The sequence below is a fragment of the Dipodomys ordii genome, unplaced genomic scaffold (assembly GCF_000151885.1).
Source record: "Dipodomys ordii isolate 6190 unplaced genomic scaffold, Dord_2.0 Scaffold194, whole genome shotgun sequence".
NCBI lineage: Eukaryota > Metazoa > Chordata > Mammalia > Rodentia > Heteromyidae > Dipodomys > Dipodomys ordii.
This window is the reverse complement of record NW_012267410.1, coordinates 1647722-1667975: the sequence shown is the minus strand read 5'-3', so window position 1 is coordinate 1667975 and position 20254 is coordinate 1647722. Positions and strand designations below refer to the sequence as shown.

At 46.5% G+C, this 20254-nt stretch overlaps 1 long non-coding RNA gene across 1 annotated transcript; it reads right to left on the bottom strand.

Annotated features, from left to right (window-relative positions):
- Positions 1–8273: 8273 nt before the first annotated feature.
- LOC105999632 lies at positions 8274–16048 on the bottom strand. The gene is made up of 3 exons (XR_001175745.1): positions 15969–16048; positions 15615–15708; positions 8274–8447 (listed from the first exon to the last, which is right to left on the bottom strand). It is a non-coding gene; the product is annotated as an uncharacterized LOC105999632 (long non-coding RNA).
- Between the last annotated feature and the right edge of the window lie 4206 nt (positions 16049–20254).

Sequence of the window (20254 nt, the reverse complement as noted above, 5' to 3'; positions counted from 1 at the left end):
CCGCCGCCGCCGCCGCTGCAGCGCAGACCCGGCCACCTGGGCTGCACCCGGCCCGAGCCCGGGCTCATCCACCGCCTCCCCCTCCGCCCAAACACAGGCGTGCCGGCGCGCACGCCCTTGGAGGAAAAGACGATCGATTGAGAGATGGACCGAGGAGACTTGTTTATTTTTTATTTTTGAAGTTCAAGGAAGGAGGGACCAAACCAGAAAATTTAAAGCATAATACATACCCAGACTGTTTTATATACTTGTATAACAAACAACCAGAGCGCAAAAGGGGACAACCGTGAGATCTCGTTTATACTGTGGTGGTGTGTTGTTTTTGTATCTGAAGAAGGGTGGATACCCGACACACCAGAACTGCACTGAGGTGTTTCCCACCCTGAGGTGGCAGTGGTGGACAGCACCTGCCTCTTCCTCCTCTCCTCTGAAACAAAACAAACCGGAGAGAGGAGAGAAAGACACCCCCCCCACATACACACCCCTTTCTTCCCAGTTCCTCCAAAAGGGCTGCCTAAAAGAGATCCACGGAAACTTTCTTTCCTGGGAGCGACCTGGAAGAAAGCAGAGGCACCAGGTTTCATGGAGTCTGACTGTGTGCTCCTGAACCCTGTTTTTTTTTCTTGGCCATATTAAAATCATTTGGGAACAAATCAACTTGGAAATGAGAAGAAGAGGAGAGAAAAGTCTCCTGGAGAAAAAAAAATTCACAGCTTCTGATATTAATGGACTGAATAGCAAAGCCAAAAGAAAGCATCCTCCAAATCACCTTGGAAATAAAAACGTCGTGCAAGAGCAGAGGATGGGCGAGGGAGAGGGAGACATCCAGAGGATGGGCGAGTGGCGAGAGGCCTGGCCAGCCTACGGGAGCACAGCTGGGTTACCAGGGAGCTGAGTAAGGGCCTAGCCTTCCCTGCCTCCTAGCGAAGGCCCGCGCCCGGCCACCGACCCGGGCTTCACCGGCTACCGCTCACTCGCTCAGGGTGAACCTTGCCTAAAGATTCCACCGCTAATATTTTTTTTATTAATATTTTTTATTTTTTATTTCTGGACTGACTCAGATAAAAAGGGATTTAAGAGAGACTAAAGCACCAGCCGCTGCACTTCTGTGGACTTCAGTCCTCAATCCGTTGCCAACTTTGATTGAATGGGTGCTGTGGATGTGATTATATAATACTGCCATTTCCAAGCAGTGTTTTTGGTAGGTTTTAATAAACAGACTTTTCGAAAAGACGGCAATATAGAATTGTTAGATCCGTTGTTGATCTAAAAATATTTGCTTTATATTTTCATTAAATGACTTCTTTTAATATTTTATTCAGAATACTTATGAACTGCTGCAAAACGGTAATTTATTTTTCCCCAGATCTTGTATTACGTGTTTTTTTCAGACGAGCACAAATCAAAATGAAATGAAAATATGGACAGTTGTTAGGTAATAAGGGTATCTTTTTGATGTGATCATTTGATTGTAATTTAATTTGAGTAGTGATTCCGTAAGAAGCTGATTGAGAAAATAAATTTGTTAGAATGAAATAGTCTGTGTCTGATGCATAAATACTGTGTGGGAAGAAAAAAAGGTCTCTAGAATTTTTTTTAAAGTAAAACAAAGCATTAAGTAATAGCATTAAGAAAGTAGATCTGCTCCATCTAAGGATATTTGATATTTGGACACCTCAAGTGCAGAATAAGTATTACTAAAGCAGCTGGTGCTTTAACATAGTGGCCAATCTTGTTAATCCATAAATTTCACAATTATTTCCCATCTCCCTTAATTTTAGTGGGTGTCTTTACTGGTTTTCGGTGAGTTTGTCTATAAGTATTAGCCCTTTTTCTTAGATACTTGCGTTCTTTATTGGATGATCAACAGTTAAAAAAAAAGTGCCAACTGATCATTAATAGTCAATTTACCCCCCCTACTAAGGCCAGCCTCTCCTTTTCTCTGTTATACTACATCCCAAGCAGAGTCTCAGTCCCTTTTCTCTTCTTCTAAAGACTAATAATTGTGAAGACTACCTTATAAATCTATGAAATATTTTGATCGCAATTAGTTCTGGGCAGTGACTATATGTAATTAAATTTAAATTATTATGCTTGTGCCATTTTGTTTTCTTTGTTTTTGCTTTTGGGGGGGTATTTTATTTCTGTAATGAAAGAATATAGTTTTAAATTTCTGCTTTGGCTCCATATGCTCTGGCTACTGTCCTTGTGATTACTAGCTCAGAATTAAGGCTCCATGTTTTTGTGACTCGATATCTATCTAGTATGATTCTTTTATCTTCTTTACTGGTGCTGAAGGTTTCCACTTTTAGGTCACTTTTTTAGGTAAGCACTGCAGAATGGTCACATTTGTCAAGTTCTTATATCAATATTTATAATATGGGAACCTGAAATGTACTACCTCAGGTCATGAGCACTAAGGATGCGAAGGGTTCTGCTTGGTTGAGTCCCTGCATACTGTACCTATAGATAAAGTGCAGTTATGGTTGAGGAAGCAATGGTTTTATAGGTGAATTTCTGCCAGTCTATCTCAGCTGTCTCTTAGAGTTTGCCTATTTCTCTCATCGTCACCACTTCTGCTTGAGATGTGGATGCAGGGGTTAAAAAGAAATCCTGGGGAAACTATGAGAACAACCCAGAAACAGTTATTTCTCTCAGACGGGCCCTGTGTCACTTTCATAAATCAAGCCCAGCCAGATGGCTGTGTATTGGATTGCATTATTTTAAACACCATATCGTACTAAAAAATCACAATCATTTTGATTTGTGAAATCTGAAAAAAACAACATTTATTAAACAGAAGGAAGGAAAAAAAAGGAAGACAAGAAACCACAATTTACATTTCCGAGCCTTCTTGTTTCTTACTTCTCTTGCTATTATAATCACCCTGCCCACTGACTTTACAACCTTGGGGGGGGGCTCATTTGTTGAGAGTCTGTTGTGTAAAGCAAAATGGGCATCATTGGAATGCTGAGGACTGGGCAGGTTGCTTGTGTGTGGAATACATTGCTAGTCTATGAGATGAAATCATATTGTTGTTTTTTGTTGTTGTTATTTGTTTCCTTGCTGAAACACTGTGCTTGATTAAACAGGGGGTAGGTCTATTTTAAAACTTAGGAGGTATCCACTTACTTGATTTAGCTTATAACAAAAGAGCTTACATTAGATTTCACACTGTTTTCTATTAAAAAGCTATAGTGATTACTTTGGAAAGATCCCTGATTTGAGGTTAGCAAAGTTAACTTTTAATTGAAGAAGCTGGACGAGCAAACCCATCTTGTTCCTTTTTGTTTCTTCTTCTTTTTTTTCTTTTTGCATTTTATAAAGTGAGCTGTTTGGACTAAAAAAAAACCCAATGCTTTGAATGTATTTACAAAATGAAATTCATGGTGGAAACACAAAAGAGAGGAGATATAACTGAGAGGTTTTGTGCTGAGGCTCATATTGTTACACATGTAAATAATGAAAATATTGTTATATATCACCAGATCTTTTTAATGAATTTGGTCATTGTGCTCCCAAGCAGTGCAAGTGTCTTGTGCTTCTCTTTGTAAAGTGCCCATTTGTTTCCTTCATTTCAACCCATCCCCTCCTCCCCTTCCAACCCAAAGGAAAATGACAAAGTTCTATTCCACTAGCCTAGCTAGTCCCAGGCCAGGCCCATTTACAACTAGCTAATGGCCTCTGATATTTCTCAATCAGTTTTCCATGCCTTGGTCCCTTCCTTCACCAACTATCTTCTCTTGAAAGTCTGTACAGTAAATCATCTGAGGTATATTTAAAAGTCACTTTGCTGTTGTGGCTCTTCCTCTCCATTTTCTTAGTATTTAGCCAAGGATGACTACTTTATTCCCAAATAGAACTGTCCATTATCGATCTTTGAGATGCCCTCTGCTTCTGCCCTGTGGCCTCTACAGCTTGCTCATTTCAGTGCTCATAACCTGTATTGTATGGATGGTTTTCAACATTCAGAGGCTCATTGGTTCTAATATTAAATGCAGCATATACTATAGTTTTATCCATAAGTGTAATATCTGAAATAATTTTAACAATTAAATTTGTTTTTAATTATATATTTGTAAAGTATTTATCCTGTTGGAAGCAACAATATATTGTTGTATTTATTCGTTTATTTTTGTAATAAATGATCAACCTCTTCAAGCTAAATCAAAAATGACATTTTTATATACCTATACAAAATGCATTTTAAGAAATAGGCATCTTTGCACCAATTTGTATGTAAATAGAGCAAGATCCATCAATAACTTGTAGCTTTCAGAACTAAATTGAAGGAAGGATGAAACACTCTTTCCACATGGAGTTCAGTTTGCCCAAGTTCCAGATAATTAATCAACTCTAAAATGGATGCAACAAGTATTGGCACTGCATGCAGACCTGAAATTAGTTGTTTAGGAGGTGGTACTGTTTTGTTTCCTTTTTAAGGCAGAAAGATAGAAAGTGAAGAATTCTCTTTTGAAATATATGTGGCTGGCTGTAAGGATTAGAGAAGATGCTGTCTTCTGTAACAAAACCTAATACCTGAAGGTGTCCAGATCTCTGTACTGGGAAAGGTAGTTGAAGACAGTTGGGAGTTTAAAGTGACCTAGAAGCAGGGTGTGTGTGGGGGGCGGGGAGCATGGTGCTACATTTAAAAAAAAGAACAGACCCTTTTTCTAATGGCTTTGATTAGAGAACCCCTTTTTCCTGGTCCTACTACTGACAGCTTAAGTCACCAAGACAGGTGTTGTGCTTAGGTGTGACCCACGTATGCATGTGAGGCCACCTCTCTCTGGTTCTGCCAATTCTATAGATTGCTTGGTCATCTCAACTCCACAGGGCTTGAAGGTAGCCCATGTGACCTTTCTGACTGCTGGAGCCCCACGGTAGGCTTGATCTTGATTTCAGCAAGGAAATCAGAGGGCTCTGTGTTTACCTCCTGAACTTTCCAGTCTAGGAAAGGAAATCAGGAGGAGTCTGGAAGAGCTAGGAGTAGGAGTGGGTGGGGGCAGCGGAGATAGCAAGAAGGGTACTTGGGTAATCAGATTCTTTGATTTTGTTAGCCTGGCTCATGGCCTATTAATTAGATTACTCTCTCTTTCATTCTTGATTTCACATCCGTGTTTGTTCCTGTATCCTAAAATGTGGGCGCGAGTTTGGCGAGCAGGAGCCTATGATGTCACTGCCGGCCAGAGGCGGCCGCCTGGCCTTCTGGTGGGCTGTTGGGTTGCGTTCTTGATGAGGCCGCTCTTCCTCGAGGAACAGTCAGCTCTGGAAGTGACCTCAGAGGGGTCTGGGAAGGGGCAACAGGCATTCTCTTGGAGGCATCGTGGTGTATGTGTGTGTGTGTGTGTGTGTGTGTGCATGCACGCGTGTGTGCACAGGAGGAGAGGAGGAGAAATTTGCAGTGTGAACTGAGAAGCCCCAGGGACGAAGGCAACTTGGTCAAATGTAGGGCCTGCCTGGGGTGAAAAACCCCAGATCACCAGAGTGAAGTGGTGGGAAGCTGGACGCCGGGTATCAAAGGCCTGCTCTTCCCGGGGAGGAATGTCAGTGTAGCGAGTCAGGGAGACCAGGGCTGTGGCCACGGGGCGGCCGGGTCCCGGCTGGACCCAGCAAGGCCCGGTAGACCGACGGTGGCAGCTGCTGCGGGTCCCACAAGTTGTTTTCCTCGTGGCGAGACCATTCAGCAAAAACGCACGATCTTTTCTCAAAGATTTAAATTTCGCGGATGAATTACCATACACCGGTTGCTTAGCAACTAAATTCAAGCAGGGCTAAGAATATGCAAGCTTTTTGTATTCTCATTAATAAAAATGCCACTCTGACACAGCAACCCGACTTTGGATCACTGCAACTTCTGTAAAAGCCGTAGGAGAATACAAACCGATCCTGCCATTTAATTACAGATCAAAATGGCTTGAAACGCGATGTTTTGTTCATCTATCTTCCTAAAAGCGATGTAAAAAAATAACGGCTTTCAAGAGCAGTAGTAAATTTTCTTCCTCTCCTTTTTTTTTTTTTTAAATGGAGTTGTCTATCGGGTTACTGATAGTTGTCAAACTGAAACCTTTTGAAACGCAGGTTGAAATATTCCTTTTTCACCAAGATTCCTGCCTTCCCGGTCGTCCACTGGCCCTCTGATCCGATTCTTCCCCAGCCTAATAATAACTGTTGTGATTTTTATTATTATGGAAATAACCGGGCCTTGAGAAACCTAGGGACTAAGGACAGTTGGTAAAGTACTCGGCATAAAGCCCAAGGAGGAGAGAGCAAAGAAACTTCTGAAAGTTTCCTTGGAGGGTAGGATGACTTGGGGGAAAAGCTGGGGTCACTCAATTTTAAAGGTTGTGTGCTTAACTTTTTGGAAGACGAGAAGATAGGAAGGCTTGTCCTTCCTGGCTGCAGGTATGTGGATTTTCCATCCAGGGCTGGTGCCTCTTTTGAGGAGGGGGAGGGAGGAGGATTCGGATACCGCCTGCCTTCAGCTGACCCTGAAGTTCAGAGAGGCTGAATCCCGGGCCTGGCTGACTCCGGGCGATCTCAGAATGTCTCCTCCTGCTGCCCTGGAGCCTGAAACTGTTGTCCTGAACCTCTGGGTCTTCAAAGACTGTGTAGCCCAGCCGGGAGACCTACACTGAGATTTATTTACTGGAGGGGCGTGCTTGGCACCTCTTCCTAAAAGAGGGTGATGCACTGGCACCGAAAAGGGCTTCAATTGGGGCTCCTTTTGCAATAATCCGAATGTAGAGAGCGCAGAGGTCAGAGCACGTTGGCCTGGCGCGCCTGCAGGTCGCATTGTTCCTCAGTGTTCACAAGTCCAGGCAGCTGGGACTGCGGAGGGGGGCAGGGCAAGAGGAGGCAAGTCGCTTTGTGAAAGTTTGGGCAGCCGGACTGTGGGGCGGTGGAGTTCTTGGATCCCCCGTAGTGGTTGGCCCAGCCTCAGCTTCCCGCGGGCTGGGAGGTGATCTGCCTGTTGCCCGACCCTGTGACAGTCACACACTCAAGCCCAGTTCACACCCTGGCAGTTGCGGGCCCCAGTCCCACAGGGTGATACCGAGCCGGCGCTGTGTGGGCTCGGCAGCCGGGCAGGGCAAGCGTGCCCACGGGCTGATCTGTGCCCAATGTCCCTCTAAAGAGGTCACAATCCGCTTCGCTGCTAAAGCGACAAATTGAGGTCGTGGTTGGCTTTAGAAAGCTTCTGGGGCAAACGTGAAAGGCCCCAGGTTACTTCGGATAACATTTCCAAGGAACCAGCCCCGGATTCCCCGAACTCTTGCAAATGAGTTAACTTCAGAAGGGACTTGTCTTCAGGTCATCTTGGGCACTGAAGAATAAAGAACTTAACAATCAACTCAATTTAAACTTATATCTAATGAGGCCAAAATAACAATGATGAAACTCAAACTCAGAGTTGCACTATTTGCTGTATTAATTACTATGTGCTCAGACATAATAAACAGGAAGCCATTTATTTACAAATACAATTGCTCCAGACAAGCCACATTCCATGTATGTAATTCATTAATAGAATTTGTATGTTTCTCTCCCTTCGGAAACAGAACTTTTTTTGCTTTGAGAAAATAGCTGGCGTGTGTGAAAGGAAAAAAAAAACCAGTTAGTTTGCTTATTTTTTGAGGGAGGAAATAAAAAGGGTTTTCTATAGAGTGTTAAATACTATTAAACAATCTTCCTAAGTGGAAGAGATTTTTGCTTTTTTTTTTTTTGAGTTTTCAGAAAAGAAGTGTGTTATGAGTAGTGTCACCAGTTCCCAATAGAAATGTGCTGGAAATGTAAACCTAGCTGGTTTCTGTGTGCCCAAATGTGAACAAAACTTGAATTCAAGTAACAGAGCTGATAGAGAATACAGGAAAATTATATATGTAAAACATCCCAGGTTGCCATCAATTTAGCATTGTCTGGAACATGTTGGTTAGGATTTCTGTTTGCTACAAGGGTTTGATCTCCTAGCTACCAGGAGAGTCTGAATTGCCTACCTGGAGCACCTGATCCTGGTCTCATTTGAACTTGGGAAGTTCAGTGTTCTTCTAAGTAAATCCCCTTCTCCTGGAAGTTGGCAGAGAGGTTTTGCTTAGGGGAAGAGTTGGCCAGAGGGAAGCAAGATCAAGTGTGAATTTGCATTGTGGCTCAGTAAGAGGGGAGAAAACAAAAAGCCAAGGGCATACCTGAGCTGTGTCTGGGGCTTTGTAAGTCCCTATTACTGGACACTCTTACAAAAGAGAAAAGAATGACCACCACTGTTCATGTTTCATTATTGTAGCTACAAAGTAATGGAGCATACACTGGGAGGGAAGCCGAAACATTTCTTAAATAATTTTGTTTAATTACATTAAAAAAGACAAGAGATGTTTTGATGAAGAGTTTCCAGTCTTCCAGGATGGTCTCTCAGCAGAAGGTTAAGCCCGTGTAGTCGGCTGGAACTTTACACACTGAAATAGAATAGATATTCATTACAAAGAGCTCTCCTTTGCCAGCACAGAAATGAAAGGTGTCAAAACCTGCCACCTCACACTACCCAAGTCAGATACAGTATCAAAGAGTGAGGAGGGGCCTGGGCCTGCCCAGGTAAGTTACACAGCAAGGAAGATGACTTTGCATTTACATGTCCAAAGCTGAAAACTCACCTGCAGAGTTGAAGATAAAGATAGATCTGATGTATCGAAAGAATCTAATCACACACACACACACACACACACACACACACACACACACACCAAAACCCAACAAAATGAAAATAAAACTCTTACTAGCCTTAGTTTGAGAATCTTTGAGTTACAATGGTGGAGACATTTACAAACTATATTAGTGAATGGTTTGGGAGGAGAAACATTTCAGGCTTTTACCTCCTTCTAAGAACTATTGCCTAGCTATCTTAGGGAGAGTTTTGTTTGTTTGTTTGGTTGGTTGGTGTTGGGGATAAAACCCCAAGACCTTGCATAGACAAGGTTAGTGCTCTACCACTGGACCACATCCCCATTCATGTCCTGATTGCTTTTTAACAGGAGAGGTTTGTTAAGCCAGTAACCTCAAGTTCCACTAGTCTGGGGAAATGGGGGTGGCAAAAACTCAAAAACCGCCACCACCTGAATGGGCTTTCTGCTTTTCAGTGAGGAGAGGTGCTTGGGTCAGCAGGATCTACATATATACCTCACCCAGCAGCTTTCTGGGCTTTCCTCCTCAAATCAAAGAGGAGACCTACAGGTGAAAGGGTGGAAACCAGAAGAGAGACCAAAAGGGAGATCAGTTGTCTCACCTCTTTCTTCCAATCCCTTGAACTTCGGCTTCAAGGAGGAGAACAAAAGCCCCTAGGGACAGGAGCCTTGACTGCCATTTGCATCACCTTGCCAGAACACCAAGTGCTAGCTGATTTGGGACAAAATGATAATCTGAGGAATCCCCTGCTAGTGTGTTATGTAATGTACAGAAGCCTCTGCTAGGAGAGGTACACACACACACACACACACACACACACACACACACACACACACCACATTTCTCCAAATGCGGGCAGAAAAGCCCAAGAAGGAGACATGAAGACCAGTTCAACAGAAATACTGCAGAGAGGGGAGAGAGGGAGGCAGAGAGGGAGTAGGGTGTGTCATGCCTCTTGGGTAAACTGGTGTGCATGAAGACAGTCCTATTTTCCAGTTCTGTGTGCCAGAGCATCCTTCAGAGGTCCTGCCTGAGGAGGTGTCACACTTGATACGGGGGGGGGGGGGGGGACTTAGGATCGGAAGGCAAAGGTCCTCAAGAATACTGCATCTTCATTGCCTATGTCCAGCAGAAGACAAATGGCATTCTACTCAACTCTGTCAGAATCTTCAAATCCAGATGAGGCCAGGTTACTCCCTCCCAGCTGCACCCCGCAGGACCCACCCTGGCCAGGCCCAACTCTCATTTACCACCAGCAGTAGCACAAGGTCATGTTCAAAAAAGCCTGATCTCTGGGCAAAGCTTGGCCCCAAAGGCCTTGGTGGTAAAGAACTGTTTATCTGTCCCCCAGGTCTGAAGGGGAAATTGCAGTCAAGGGGGAAACGTTTTTGAAAGAGGGGAATTGGAGCAAGACGATTGATCCTGGGAAAATTCGTCCCCGTGTACCGCACTGAGTCCTCTCCTCAGGGATGTAGGAGAGAGGGACCAGAGCGGCCCAGCAGTGGCTGCGGATGAAGGCACGCCCGCGGACAAAGCTGTAACAAAGGCTTCCAGCAAAAACTACTAGCAAGGATCACACACCTTGCAGGCGTCTCCCCAGCTCCCAGGAGGTAGAGACGGTTGATTGCACATACACCCCATACACACACACCCGGGCCGGCAGCGTAGGTGCGGGGGGGGGTGGGGTGGGGGGGCGGGGGGGTCTGCCAATGGTGCAGGCTTGGCTGCCAGCCCCTCAGGCGTCTCCTGCTCCCCCGCAGGCCTCCGTGTTCTTGGGTAGGTGGCTGCGCCTAGGTCCACAGGGCCCTGTTCCTGGCAAATTCTTCGGGCGGCTCACGGAGGCGGTGGCTTTGTTGGGTAACGCGCCTGGCCCTTGGTTGCCCCCGGAAGATTGGGGGCAGAACTCAGGCCTTGATGTACAGCCTCCCTCCTCCTCCTCCTCCTCCTCCACCACCACCCCTGTGCTGGGACCTCCAGCCAGATCCCTGAGGAGTGGGGGAGTGAGAGGTGTCTCTGCAAGCCTTACACTTTGTGAGGACCAGAAACAGGACGCTGGGATAGAAGCACCCCTTATCCTGAGGTGTCCAGGGATGCGCGCCTAGGCCTGCGCACTCGGTTCTCCTTCCCCCGCTCCGTGGCTCCCCCAAAGACCCCGGTTTCACCAGCATCTCTGTGCCACTCTCCCTGCTGGCACAGAACCTGGTAGTAACCCTAAGACCATGCACAACCCTGGCCTCCAGCTGTGGGGCAAGAACCTGTCGGTGTGAATTGACAATTCAACCCTGGAGACCAAGAGGATTGAAGTCTACATAAGGTGCAAATAAAGAAGGGAGGGAGAAGGGGGGGAGACAGACAGAGAGAAACAGAGACAGAAAGACACACAGAGAGAAAGACAAGAGGAAAGCAAGCAAACAAGCAAGAAAGAGGAAGGGAGGGAGGGGGAAGAGGGAGGGAGAGGGAGTAGAAGGAGGGAGAGAAAGAAGAAAGAAAGAAAGAAAGAGAGAGAGAGAGAAGGAAGGAAAGAAGGAAGGAAGGAAGGAAAGAAGGAAGGAAGGAAAGAAGGACACTAAAGCCCTAACGTTTCTGCCTCCAGGTTGGGAAACTCCAGGTACATGTCCCCTCTCCCCATTGGTAGCCTAGGAAGGGTAGTAGAATCAAGTAGTGGGAAGCTCAGAGTCCAAGTTCAAGGTCAGCTGCAGGTACAGAGCCCAGTCAGACACAGATATCCCTCCTATGGTGTCCAAGGATACAACTTGGGGGAGGGTTTCATTGGGGTATAAAATACAGTCAGTGACTATTCCTCTACTTCAAGGTGTCTCCTTTCTTTACAACCCAGTGGATGCTCAGAGCGATCACTACAGACCTCCTATCTCTATCTGCGGACACCCGCCAACCAATTGTCCCAGCCTCCTGCACTACTGCACTACTGGCTTCTTCAACCCTCAGACCAGGCCTCCAGACACCTCCCCACCACCTCCCCACCTCCCCACCTCCCTCCATCTCCCCCTGCCCAGGCTGAGCTGGGCCTCCTACCTCACAAATGGCCTCACCATGGGGCCTGCTAGAAATTCTACCCAGTCTCTCTAGCTTGGCGGAGATTTCAGGAGGCTGTGAGTGACACGAGCCCCAACCCTAGCTACATACAAGTGCAAATGAGATGCATTTTGGCTGATCAGTCCACTGTATTTTATGCAACTTAATGTGTCTATGTCTTGTCAATTCTTCTAGTCAGGAAGAATAGCAGAAAATTTTTTAAAGATCTTGCGTGTGTGGTTTCCAACTACAATTTCATACAAGAAGCTGGGTGAGGGTGGGGACAGAGAGACTTGCTGACATGAACATTATATAAACCCTCCTAAAATGCAAGCTTAAGCCACAAAGAAGTCTGAGAAAAAGAGATGGAGGAGGGGGATGGTTGCTGACAAGAGACAGTAATGAAATTTGGTGAGCCCTGGCTGGGAAAAGTTTAAAGGTGTAAAATTTCTTTTTAGGAAATAAACTCATTTACACTTACTTGGGTAGCTGGACATCAATCAACCTCCTTCTTTTCCTTCCTGCCTTTCTTCTTCAAATCCTAAATAATGTGTAAGTGTCCCCCTAAGAGGATATGAAGGCTACACTAGGAATTGAAAGGTTTTCTGACACCTGGGAGACCCTATTAGTGAGAGAAATGTTTCCCGCTTATCTGACAACTTTCAAACAAATGACAAGTTGAGGGAAATTTGGCTCTCTCTAGTTTCCACCACCAGGTGTCTTGAGACTTGGGTGATAGGGACCTCCTGAGCAAAAGGGAAGCAGTGATGTAGTCTGGGAACCAACTAGCTTTTGGTATTCTTCACTTTTCCTGGGCATTTGGGAAGATCTCTGGTCTTCCTTCTAGCACAGATCTCAGGATCTCCTGCTAGAACCACCAGATTGAACTGGACGGTCAATAAACCTAGGGCCAGGTCCACCCCCTATCCCTCCTCTCCTCACCAAGTCTGTTGTTTCAGACTTGTCTACAGCTGACTAGGGAATGAGAACAATTGGTAGGGTTGTTGTTGTTGTTGTTGTTGTTTCCTCCTGGTTCCCAAGCCCTGCCAACTCCATCCCAGACTTAAGAGAGGCAAACCCTTAAACTGATGAGCCTTGCTGGAAGTTGCATGGAACCCAGTCCTAGCTTCTTGCCCCCTGGAGTTTCTGGAGTTCTCAGGATTAAAAGAGAATTTGTTCTCTGGGAGGGGTTGGTTTAGGGACAGCAGGGAATTGAAGCCCATGAAGCCCGCCTGTTAAGACCTGCCAGTGGGGTCAGTGGCCCACATAAAGGGCTGTATTAGCTTTTCTTTCAGGATTCATCAGGGTCCTACATAAGTTGCCTGCAGTACAGGGCAAAATAAAGTTTATCCATAGGACCCGCTAAAGAGAGACTAACCCAAGCTCATTCCACTCAAACACGGTTTGGGGGATTATTTGTGTGTTACCTTCGGAGGATTTCTTTCTTCCCAACAGTATTTCTTGGCTGGTCTGAAGTGTGAGATGCCCCAGAGGAGAGCAACTAATTCTGACAAAATAAAAATGAGAGCCAGGCACGGTGATGCATGCTATAATCCTAGCAACTAAGGAGGCTAAGATCTGAGGATGACAGTTTGAAGCCATCCTGAACAGGAACATCTATGAGACTCTTACTTCTAACCAACAAAAAGCAAGAAGGAAAGCTGTAGCTCATGTGGAAGAGCACCAGCCTTGAGAGAAAAAACTAAGGGTCAGCACCAATGCCCTAAGTTCAAGCCCCAGTACAAGTACACACACACACACACACACACACACACACACACACACACAGAGCACTAGGAACCAATCAAAACCTTTAGGACTGCTGAGCAGTGTAGCTTCCTCATCTTAAACAACTCAGGTGTCTACAATGCAGCCTGGGAATCTCCACCACATCCTAGCAAATACATCATGACCAGATGTATGCTGCTGCTGCAGGCTTCCATGCAGGAACTCAGGTGCTGGGCAAAGACTGTTCTAAGGAAAACAGATTTGAAGTTCTATTTCCCCAAACACTTCCAGTGGTCTAGAAAGCCAGAATGAAGGGTGGAACCAAGCAACTGTGAGCAGAAGCAATATGGAGAGGAACTCCTGGCTCCTCCAACGGTCCTGTTGCTTAGTCTGCTTCTCACTGGTAGAGGAGCTCTGGCAAACTGCTTTTTTCCCCCCTCCTCTTATTCTTCTTGCTGGGGACTGATCTTTCCACATCTCCCACCTCAGAAGTGAGCCTTAACTTTAATTTGATTACAAGGATTGTCAGTAAAAAGGTTAAGACAGGAAGCTAATCATCCTCAACAAAAAGTAAACCAAGCTATACTGCAGACTTTTAAACCAGTAAAATCTTCTTGATAACTTTTCACTTGGTAAGCCACTCAGTTCTGATCTGCCAAGGCCAGAAGAAAAATTTAAATGGACACCCAAATCCCTTATATCTCTGGTTCTCTTGTTTTTCCTCTTTGGTGCTGGTGCTGTTGTTTGAACTCCAGGGTGCGGGCACTACCTCTTAGTTTTTTCACTCAAGGCTAGTGCTCTACCACTTGCATCACACCTCAATTTCTAGCTTTTGGATGGGTAATTGGAGATAAGAGTCTCCCAGACTTTTCCTGCCTGGCTGGCTTTGAACCGTGATTCTTACATCTCAGCCTCCTGAGTAGTTAGGATTATAGGTGTGAATAAGCCTTTTCTCTGAATCTTAGCAATTTTCATTCCTTTGCCTACTAGTACCCCAGGAGCCATTTCCTCCATCTGAAGAGTTAGAACATGTACATGATTTTCAGAAACAACCGAATAATTGGAGAGAAGTTGTACCCTCATGCTGCCCCAACTTCACATCCAAACCAACTGTGTTGCATACATGATTTTCAGAAACAACCAAATAATTGGAGAGAAGTTGTACCCCCACCATGCCCCAACTTCACATCCAAACCAACTGTGTTGCAACCATCTTCATCAGTTACATTTTGCATAACTTGACTGGGCCCTAAAATGAAGACTCCATTATTTACAGGAAGTAGCAATACACTCTACTAAAAGAAAGAAATTCAACACCGAGGGTGGATGAATACCTACTGGTCAACTCCTTGGCTCTTCTTACCTCCTTTAAGGGTAGAAGGGATATAAAACTCTTAGGTAACAGAATTTTTAAATAGCTTGATCAATTTGACCAGCTTTGTAGTCCTCAACTACAATAATTAGTGATAGAGTTGTTAATAGTCATAATTGGTATCTAATTGCTCCATCTAATTGGTGCTTTATTAGTGACCCCATTTAGTTTCGCAGGGAGGTACAGGTGGTCCAGAATTGGTAAAAGGAAGCCAGCCATTTGCAGGCAACTTTTCCCAGTGGAAAGAAAAATACTTTTGCTATATTCGCAGATATGTGTCTAACAAATTCCACCCCACCCCCACTTGCTCTTTTTAAACGAGGGATAAATATTAAAGATCTGGTTTTTGATTTCTCCAAATGAGATAATAAAGTACCTGGGAGACGGGTTTGTGCGTGTGTGTGTGTGATAGAATTAAGGATACACGAGCACTGTTCACACTGAAATCCGAAAAAGAAACTTGATGCAAACGAAGAGAGAACTGTGGGCTCAAATATACGAGCAAGTTCACTTTATTCCTTCGTAGGAAGAGGGTAGGCAGTGGCTAGCGAAAGTTCCCTGGGGTTTTGCTGAGGGACCCCCACAAGGCCACTCCGTCCTTCCCAAGCGCGGGGCGGCCTGGGCTCTGGGGCTTTTGTGACCCCCTTTATCATCATCTACTCCAACACACACACACACACACACACACACACACACACACACACACCTTTGCTCCACGGATTTGGTCTCAACCTGACTCCTCTCCATTCAAAACCTTGGGAGGGCATTCTCTCCAGGGCGACCTACATCCACAGTGCTCATCCTGACTCACCTCTTCCCCTGCCCGCTCCCCGGAGCTCTGGACTCACCCGGCGCGCTCCTTCCACTCCACGCACAGACAGGAAACTGGCCTCAACCAGGGCAACCTTTCAAAGCACATTTTATCAACACCATCAACAAGCACAGCACGCACTTGGACCTCTGAGCTCCTGGGCCGGCTGCTTACAGAAACCCGGCTGTGGGGGAAGGGCGGAGGGGCCCAAGAAATCCGGCCTCCAACGGGGATCGCAGCTTTCTTATGGAAATGAACGCGAATGCCCGCTCTCTCCGACCCTGGAACCCCGGGTCCAGTCTCTTTCCCGTCCCCCCTCCCCCGCCGCCTCCCCCAGCCATTTCCTTTGGCCACCTTGCGCCCCGTTCCCAGGTTCTAGCCGCGGCGGGACCGGTGGGGCCCGGCGAGCTGGGCGCTCCGGCCGCTGCGCGCGCGGGGACCGGGTCCTCGGCTCCCCCCTAGTCAAGCTTGGATAGCCGGTGCTCCCAATGAAATATTCATGGCAATCTCTACTTTCTTAAAGGGGAACCTACCGCGAGGGAAAGTTCATAGTTAAGGGGAACATAAGGGAAGATCTTGGCGGTGGCGGGTTCCCGAAGGGTGCGGAGACCCATCCTTCTGCGCGCTTACATCCGCCCGAAGGAGAGGACTAGGGGACGCATCGCCTATCGCCCTTCACTTTTTCCTGGAGACTGGCAAAAGACTAGAAAAAGTGAATTTATGTCACAGAGAAAGCTTGATCCTTGATCGATTCCATCAATGATTGTTTTAAGATTACTGGTCGCATCTGATTCTCGAGGTTATCAGAGGGCTTTTTGTTTTATTTTTAAGGAAGCATTGGAGCTGAGAAGGTGTGCCCCGCTGGAAATACGCGCGCCCGGAGCTTTCTGAACCTCTCCTGGAACCATTTCAACCGAGTGGTTAAAAAACGACGGGAACAAAACCTGCACCTGCCCCCGCCCCCTTCTCTTTAAGAAAGAAAAGAAACAGATCCCAGACAGGTGTGCCAGAGCTGGGGCAGAGTCAAGACGCGGGGTGGAGGTCCAGGTGCGTCTGCACCCCGCTTCTTTCCTCTGTCACCCCTGGGCACCAGTTTTCTCTCTCTCTCTTGAGCGTGGCCAGGGCTGCCCCCGGCAGCGAGCAGCCACGGGAACTGTAAAGGAAAGAAAGTTCTAGGCGGGAGGCTCCAAGTCCTCCCCGCAGCTCACCCCCGCCGAGGCCAGGCTGACCCGTGACGTCGTCTCGCGTGGTGCCAGGCGACACCCGCGCCCCGTGCCCGGCCCGCGCGCGCGCGCACCCCCCCTTTCCCCCCTCTCCCCCCACCCCCACCGCTCCCCTCGCCTCCTCACACCCCTAGTTCTTTTTGTTCCAGGCCAGGAGCACTTTCACCAAGTGGTTAGAAAGTCTTGAGCGCCATCTAACGGGAACAGCAAAAAGTTGACGCTGGGTGGAGGCGCCCGGGATGGGCGGGAAGGGTCCCACTTTCCCAGAACTCCCCGGCCATGACACCTGCCCCCTCTACTTCCACTACTAAACACTCTAGATCCCCCCTCCCAGCTCCCCTTCCTTGGACCCGGGAATAGCACCAACCTAGGACCCTCCCCTGTTCCCAGGCCAGGCCTTGCCTCCCTTCCATGTTCCCTCTGGCACACCCAGCCCCACCAAAGAGGCCCTATCTTGTCCTTGCTTTCATAAGGGCCCTGGTGTCAAGCAAGCTCTACCTCTCTCCTTTTGGCCAGTGATGGGAAAGTCCCACAAAGCCCAAACAGGTGCACCTGTTTTCAAGCAAACAAAATCAGCCGCACAATTAGATGGTCTTGCCCATACAGAAGCTTCTAGAAGAAAAGGGAGATGAAAAGAGGATGGTAAAGAAGGAGGAATGGGAGAGAGAGATACTATTGAGAGATTTGACTCAGCAGTGGCCCCAGGAGAGCTGAGACCTGTCTCCTGGGAGGAAGGAGTTGGTTGGATGCTGAAGGGCTGTGCTGTTCTAAAAACTGGGAACTGAGTTTGCAGGAGGCTGACAAGGGATGGGAGCTCAGAAGGGGCTTCCAGGATAAGGCAAAAGAAGCCTCGAGGGGCCGGGAGAGGACAGGACAAGGGACACCACCCAGACAGTGGGGCTTGAGGTGGTTCTGGTCTTCCTCTCCTCGGGGGTCAGTGCCAACCTGAGAGCCAGTCATAATGGGAAGTCCATCCTGGAGGCTTTCTGTTAAGTCTGGCAACCTTCTTGGAGTATAGGAGGTAACAGAAGAGAAGAAGAGAAAACAGGAAGAGAATGGAGGAGTCCCAGGCAGATCCAAACTACCCTGGTCCTCGGGTTAGCAGTGTGGGCGCCTGTTTCTTTTTTCTTTTTTTTTTTTTTGGTTGGCCGTGGGGCTTGAACTCTGGGCCTGGGCGCTGTCCCTCAGCTCTTCAGCTCAAGGCGAGCGCTCTACCACTTGAGCTACAGCACCACTTCCGGTTTTCTGGTGGTTTATTGGAGATAGGAGTCTCACGGTCTCTCCTTCCCCGGGCTGGCTTTGAACCGCGATCCTCAGATCTCAGCTTCCTGAGTAACTAGGATTACAGGCGTGAGCCACCAGCGCCCGGCAAGTGGGCGCCTGTTTCTATGCTGCAAATTAAAAGCCACAGGCAGAGAGTAGCCACATGCCAGGGTACCTAGTGCTGATGGGTCTCATTTCCTTTATATAAACTGTACCAGGGAGATTGGAATTCCTACTTCTCTTCCCCATGGATGTTGGAAGGCTAGAATATGATGTCATAGCTACAAACTAGTGTGTGTGTGTTGTGTGTGTTGTGTGTGTGTGTGTGTGTGTGTGTGTGTGTGTGTGTGTGTGTGTGCTGATTCTAGGACTTGAACTCAGGGCCTGGGTGATGTCTTTGACACATGGCTCACACTCTACCACTTGAGGCACAGCTCCACTTCTGGCTTTTTGGTGCTTAACTGGAGATGAGAGTTTTATGGACTTTCTTGTCTAGGTTGGCTTTGAACCATGATCCTTAGCTCTCAGCCTTCTGAGTAGCTAGGGTTATAGACCTCCCTGGTTCAGTACATTTTTTCTTGTAGTAAAATATATGTTTTTTTCCTCTTTCATCTATCATTACATTCTTAAGTTACTTGAACTTTTTGTCTAATGTGAATAGCACTGCTATGGACATGAGTGTGCAGATACTTCCTTGAGTTGTTGCTTTCAATTCTTTTGAATTATACACCCAGAAGTAGAATTGCTAAAGCCTATAATTTTTATTAGATATTGTGTATTATAATTCCATAAATACTGTACCCTTTTATATTCCCACCAACAATGCACAAGGGTGGGGTTCCCATTTCTCCATATTCTTCCAAAGTGGTACATAGTAGTACCTTATTTCACTTTTGATGTGTGTGTGTGTGTGTGTGTGTGTGTGTGTGTGTGTGTATGAGAGAGAGAGAGAGAGAATGTGTGCTAATCCTAAAGCTTGAACTCAAGGCCTGGGCTCTGTCCCTGAGCCTTTTTGCTCAAGATTGGCTGTCTACCACTGGAGCCACAGCTCTGCTTCTGGCTCTTTAGTAGTTAAGTAGAAAGGAGAATTTCACAGACTTTCCTGCCCAGGCTGGCTTCAAACTATGATCCTCAAATCTCAATCTCCTGAGTAGTTAGTACTATAGGCATAATCGACCAATGCCTGGCTTTTTTTTTTTTTTTTGGTCGTGGGGCCTGAACTCTGGGCCTGGGCGTTGTCCAGCTCTTCAGCTCAAGGCCAGCGCTCTACCAACTTTAGCCACAGAGCCACTTCCAGCCTTTTCTGCTTATGTGGTGCTGAGGAATCGAACCCAGGGCGTCAGGCATGAAAGGCAAGCACTCTACTACTGAGCCACCTTCCCAGCTCTTTTTGTTCATTTTTGAGACAAGTTTCTGGCTATACACCAAACTGGCCTCAAATTTGTGATTTTCTTTTTGTCTCTGCCTCTGGTGTGGTGCTCAGATTATATTCATGATCCACAAAGTTGGCCTGTTTTTGTTTTGTTTTGTTTTTGTACTGGTACTGGGGCTTGAACTCAGGCTACTCACTCTCACTTCTCTTGCTTGCTTATGGTGGATGTTCTACCACTTAATCCATACCTCTAGTCTACCATTCTTCTCTTTAATTGAAGACGGAGTCTTACTGGCTTTGAATTTTGATACTCCAGGTCCCATCCTCCTGAGAAGCTAGGGTTACAGATGTTTGCCACCAGTGCCCAGCTATCACATTGTTTCAGAGAGCAAATATATAAACCTAATGAAGAAACACCAAAGCAAATTATCCACCATTTTTAACAAAGTAGAAATCCTGATTATTATTTGTAAGTCACTGATCTCCATCTTTTGAATTCAGATCTAGAAACAGGAAGAGGAGAAATGACTGAGATGTTGGGGCAAACAGACAATATTTTTGATAATCATGGTCCCTCACTCTAACCAAAAGTCAGAAGATGGTAGGGGTTATCTTATTAGTGAGCTCTATTCCTTTCTTTATTTCTAGGAAGGGACCCGAAAGCCATCTTTTCTTAGGTAGGGGTGTGTGTGTGTGTGTATGTGTGTGTGTGTGTGTGTGTGTGTGGTGGGGGAGAGTAACTTGTCATCTTCCTGGATTCTTTGATGTATTCAAATTGAAAT